This window comes from Crocodylus porosus, unplaced genomic scaffold (genome assembly GCF_001723895.1).
Source record: "Crocodylus porosus isolate Cpor-Errol unplaced genomic scaffold, CroPor_comp1, whole genome shotgun sequence".
Taxonomy (NCBI): domain Eukaryota; kingdom Metazoa; phylum Chordata; order Crocodylia; family Crocodylidae; genus Crocodylus; species Crocodylus porosus.
In genome coordinates this window covers 28,878,832-28,884,765 of record NW_017728949.1, presented here as the reverse complement: position 1 = coordinate 28,884,765, position 5,934 = coordinate 28,878,832, and the positions used below count along the sequence as shown (strand labels likewise).

The window sequence follows — 5,934 nt, the reverse complement described above, 5'->3', positions numbered from 1 at the left end:
ACCACCACCCTCTGAGTACAACCCCTGAGCCAATCTGCAATCCATCTGACTGTGTAGGCATCAATGCCACAGTCACCTAGTTTTTTAATGAGGATGGGGTGGGAGACAGTGTCAAAGGCCTTGCTGAAGTCTAGAAAGACTACCTCCACGGCAACACCTGCGTCCATTGCATCTAATATGCTAGAGCTGACAAAAGGAGGGCACTTTCTGCTTTACCACAATTCTTTACTGACTGTTCAGCAGCCTTATCATGTAAGTAGCATTTAGGCAGGGCAGTTATTTCACTATATAATAGACTGTGGCTCTTACTGTTTAAATTTCTGTCATTTTTCCCCTAAAATATGCAGTTGAGCTGTTGCACAAGTTTTCTTTGGAGGTTTATTAGATTATTTTCTCTGCAGGTTTATTACATTTTACTGTTGATTTACTTCTTGTTAATAGTGTCTTTCTATAGAAAGGTGGAGGCATAAAGAGAAATTACAGAATTCTCTCTCCATTTTTGTATCAGTGCTCTTGAAAGCTGTGCTGCTGCATATCCTGTCCCTGAATATAGTATAGTGGGTTAACAGAAAGCAACTGACTTTTCACTTATTGAGCTGTAAGGCCTAAGTCTGTATTTTTTTCAAAGGTAAAATCACTTGTTCCCTTAGGCAGGGCTGGAACTCTGTGACCTGATCCACTATTACCTTGCTTATTAGGTGGTCATGTATCCCTTAAAGAAGTATGGTGTAAAATGCTACTCTTCTGATTTTTGAAAGGTTTAGCACCCATTTTGCATTGGTGTGGTGTGAAAGACAGCTTTACAAGATGACTTTTTATGGGGAGCAGGGAGAGAGAACTTGGTATTTTGAAGGTCAGGCCTGGGATGTGCTAGCAAAGATGTGTGGGCAAACTTGCACGTTGCTTAGCTCCAGCCACTGTTTTAAATCCTTCTTCTTGAGCACTGAATTCACGCAAGCATTACAAAGAAACCAAATGCCACGAATTACATTAAATTACCTGTAAAAGCCTTTCTCTTCCCCCGTGTGGTCTCCCCCTTTTATTGATAGAGTAGGTGGGCAGGCTGTGGGAGAAAGTGTACAAAGAAAAGAAAAAAAAATTCAAGAAAATGACAGGCTAAAGAAGCAGAGGAGGTGGGAGAGGGAATAGAATGAATTGGTTGGGATGGGATGCAGAATGAATGAAAGTGAAGTGCTGTGACTCTTAAATGTTTCTTCTGGACAAAGAGCAGGAGGGAAGAATGAGGATGCAAGCAGCAAACCCTCCTACTTATCAGCCACCTCATTCCTTGAAGGTTGTAGTAGGGTGGGGATGCCCCTTATTTTGTCATCTCCGATGAGTCAGTAGTAATGTGATTCAAAGTGGTGAGTTGTTGTTTTGCCTTGTCAGTCACCGCTACAGTCACAGGTATATCACATAAAAGGCACAGAGATAGACGGAGACACGTACAGGCTGGCTATTCATCATTACTGCCTCTGTCATATGTGCTTGAAGAGATTTCCATTCCAAACATAGTATTGATAGAGGTGAGAGGAAAGAAAAGAGAAATTAAAAAGTTCCTGCTCTGCTTTAGGCTGATAGTACAAAGGAATTGTCAGCTGAATAGAGGTGTTAACATGGGAAGGAAGGGGAATGGGAGAGCCTGTTAAAAGTTAAGCAGTTAAAAAGCTTAGTAGGAGTGCCCTCAGGGGCCTAGAGGTGAATGGGAGACTGCAGAGGAAACTCAAAGAAAACATCACTTCATGGCAGCTCTGAGGGAAGGAGAGAAGAGGAGAAGCAGATGCCCACTGCTATTATTGCCAGGCAGGTTGGCAAAGTCAGGGCCAGTGTGATGGCATTGGGATTTCAGTTTCTCTCTCTCCTAGTTCAGAAGAGACCCATTATAATTTGCTGCTTGTGTGGGAAAGGTGTCATTAGAGGGAAAGAAAATACACATGTGGGACTGAGAGCATCTGTTATAAGAAACCTTGTTTTATATTTTTTTTTAATAAAACTTACAAAAACATGTTTTATAAATTAATCTGTTCTCTTATTGTAAGCCACCCTGAACCTTTGTTTGGAAGGACAACATACACCAAATAAATAAAACCACTTTTGAACACCCCCTTTAAAAGCAGCCAAGTAATAATGTGGGGAAACATGCACATTAGTAGTTCAGACCCCTGGTAAGAAGAGAAACTGGAAGAGGTGAAATTAGCTAGGAGTAGGTCTTGGACAAGCATCCCAGTGAATAGCTTACCTCTTTAGTCCCACCCCATTCTTTAATCCTAGGGCTCTGAAAAAATACTGCAATTGAGCACACAACAGGAAAGGGGGTCCAGAATTAAATTGCAGTTGAAGAAAAATGTGCAAGGGTAATGGGAAGCAACAGAAACTTGCATATGTTAGGAGCCAGCTTTTGAAAAATGGCCTTCATTTTTACACTGACATATAATTGGAAAGCTATTGCATAGGACACAGTTACCTGATTCATGTAATCATGTCCAAGTGATACATTGTACATTCAAAGTTTTTATCTTAATACATATGTGCATGCACATGTGTGGACAGAATTCAGATCTCACTTTAAAGTGGCCAATTTTTGTAGAGCATTTCCAAATTTTGTTTCTAAGAGTGTGGGTTTGTGGGGAATTGTCATTGTTCCAAAGTGGTACAGATTGTGTTTTAATGTTAAGAATATATTGGGGGAGTAATGCTTTACCAAACAGTTGAGGGTCTCATGCTTTTCTCAGAGGAGAAAGAGAGGCTTCACTGAATTGTTTGAAGCTTCTTTGTGTAGAGGGGAAGTAGATCTCCTGGATTACTACAGTATTTGGGTATTTATCCTGCTTCTTGTGTAATGGTTTCTGGTCCTTGCTGAGCTCCATGCTGCTGTGACTAGACTGCTACCAGTACCCTAGTTTACTAATCTAAAGCTAGGTCAAGTATGCAGCATGGATGTGCTGTAAGATGCAACTGTGGTGTAGGCCACCATGTAGATTGTACACGGGCCTTTTTGTTCAGTAGCAGCACATTGTTCTGTAATCAATAGCGAAGGCTACCTTTTCTCCTTTCTGGATTATAAGGTATCTGGGCAGCCAGTCTGTGCATGCATATACATGCATGCATGTGGCACACAAGCATGCATGTGCCTGAGTAGAAGCAGCAAAAGATTAAATTAATCCTCCTACCTAAATTTACCAGGGTGCATGTTACTTAGGATGAATTTTACTATAGTTGTGTTTGTTTGCTTTTTAGATGCTACTTCTCCAGTCTCCTCTCATGTGTTTTAATGCTCCTCCTCCTGCACTTCTTAGGCAATAATGATACTACTCTATTCCTTCAAATACCCTCAAATTTAAGACTCATTTTCATGTTTTAATGCTCAGTTTAAGGAAAAAATCTTTTCAGTAAAGATGCAGTTATATAGACTTTTATGTGCATGGGCAAACTACTGTATTTATAAACATAACCACAATAATACTTAACTTCCTGGCAGTGAAATTCTATATATACTGCAGCACAAAGTCTCTTAGGAATCCTCTAAGAGGGAGAAGAGTCCTGTTTATCACTTAATATCTCTCAGACAGTGTTATCTTCTGTTCAGTCAAGGTGGTTATGTTACCTTTTGATTGGACTTGTTAGGAGTGAGATTAATTGATCAATAAGCCCATTCCAGTCACAACTCAAAAGCTTTATTAGGATATATGATAGCAAAGACTTATTGGTACTAATAAAGACAATGCTTACGCAGCCTTGGATTCAGGAAGAACAGGTCTGCTGGCCAGGCGTCATGGCTTTCCTGGGGACTCTTGCTGAGTTGGTTTTTTTCCTTCTGAGCTTTGGTAAAGGTCCAATTGCTTGCCCCAGGCCCAGTATTTATAGATGGCTGATTTGACATGCTAATAATTGATCTTTGATTGTTTTTTTTTTTTAAATTTATTTTTTTCACTGGAACTTTTGGAACTGGATGGAATCGGGTTTTAGTAGCCCTCGAAAATGGGTCAAGGGATCAACTTAGCTAAGGCTGTTTATTTTTAGGTCTCTGACCCCAGTCTGTTAATCATCAGATAATCTTTAATGAAGATCTTGTTAATCAATTGAAATTTATATTTTTGAGAGCAGATTTCTTACCTTCTTTATGGCTTGCCTTTTGGTCAGTTATTTACCAACAGTGGCCTAACAAGACTGCTTTGCTCTTTCCATCCTCAAGGCTGCCTTTCTGTTTATAATCATTTGAACATATTAGTAAAAATACATTTATTATAGCAAAGTAACTATTAATGCATTTGGTCACTTCAGTTATATTTTTCAGTTAATATTTTTGGATACAATTGTAATACAGAGTATTTAGGATACAGGCCATTGGCTTGCTGTTTGGTCATATTTCTGTAGTTTTGACTTGGGTTCCCTGAAAATGGCCAAGCTGATATCCACAGTTTCCCTGCAGTTTGGTTATGCTTTGGATAGCATAAGTTTGATTGAAATTATAGTGCTATTTGTCACCCATAGCTCATGCTTCATAGGCATATGCCTGGCTACAGTTAGAAATGCAGTGCTCTTTTTTTTTTTTTTTTTTGTAAGGGACGTGTTACAGTCTGTAGAATCCTGTACTGTCTGTTCACAGGAGAGAAAGATATATAGAGTCTTTGGCCAGTTAGCATTTAGCTGTTTTGTACTATTTGCAAGTCATTGGTGATTGATTTAAAATAAATAAATAAATTGATCTTTAAATGGCTTGTTCACCCAGACATCCAGTGGCTGAAGTTGTGATATCATCCTATCTGGACTAATGCCCGGGTCGTCTTTGGGGTCATGCCGTGTTGTTGTTTTTGTTTTTTAACTGGATTTGTTGTCATAAGCATCCCAGTTTCCTGCAGGGTTTTGCACTTAAAAACTATATACATGCTGTTCCACAGAGTATTATGTTATCTGCTGCTTCTCATTTCCTGTTGTGATCATTCAGATCTGCTTTTCTCTTATTTCCTGGCATGTAAAAAAAATAAAAATAGGGATCTGGTCAGCATTTGCCGTCTGCCCAGTCTGCTACGGTTTATAGCAGTTTACTGGCATAAATAATTTGAATGGAGTGCAACAGTAGAGCGCTGACATTGTAAAAAGTTGGGCTGCATTATGAGAAGCCTTGCCACTCCATAAACTTCTCCACCCAACTCACCAAACCAAAGTAACAACTTGCTTGTGCATTTGGTATTGCCAAGTGCATGCACCACCTCATAGGCTTTGGCATAAATCACACCTGGACTAGCAGGAGGGTCAGCTTTTCATAGTTTAGTTAAGGTCACTGATATTTGTCTCAGTTTCTAAGGATCTTCCACATTTGATCTCTTGGGGGGTGGGAGTTGCATTCAGAAAATTTTGATTTTAATAGCCCTAATTTCCTGACTCAAGCTTCATTAACACCATACCTCCTTCTTCCTGCTCTGTTTCCACTTGTTTCTGCAACTTCTAGTTTAAAAGAAGTATATTGCTAATGATAATCCATGATTCCCACTTGGTCTAAAATGGCTGACTACGTTTTGGATGATTTTTGATCAGGCAGTCATCTTCCTTTTTTCTGTTTTGTGGCAGTCATGTCATGTGTTGGTGTTTTACTGTAACAAGTGTAGAATACTTATTTTATGACACCTGTTTAATTTTGTATTTTATTTACTTGTTGTTTTACTTTAAGACAAGCTATTTTTAGAGCAGATATATGTGGTTTAAAAGGTTCAGCTTTTGATTTGAAGGAATAGGACATTTTTCTGCTTTACATGAGGATTGTTTGTACACTGTTATGAAGCAGGAATGTTTTGTGTTGAACAAATAGCATAGTAGAGTCGCAGGATGCATGTAGTTTCATAGTGGGTAGGGTCGGAAGGGACCTAAGCAGATCATCTAGTCCAACCCCTGCCATGGGCAGGAAAGGATGCTGGGGTCAAATGACCCCAGCTAGGT

General features: G+C 39.4%; 1 protein-coding gene across 2 annotated transcripts in view; it reads left to right on the top strand.

Annotated features, from left to right (window-relative positions):
• The window catches only part of NAB1 (NGFI-A binding protein 1), a 34,400-nt gene that overhangs the window by 17,788 nt on the left and 10,678 nt on the right, over positions 1 to 5,934 (top strand). The gene's annotated exons all lie outside the window — the stretch shown is intronic.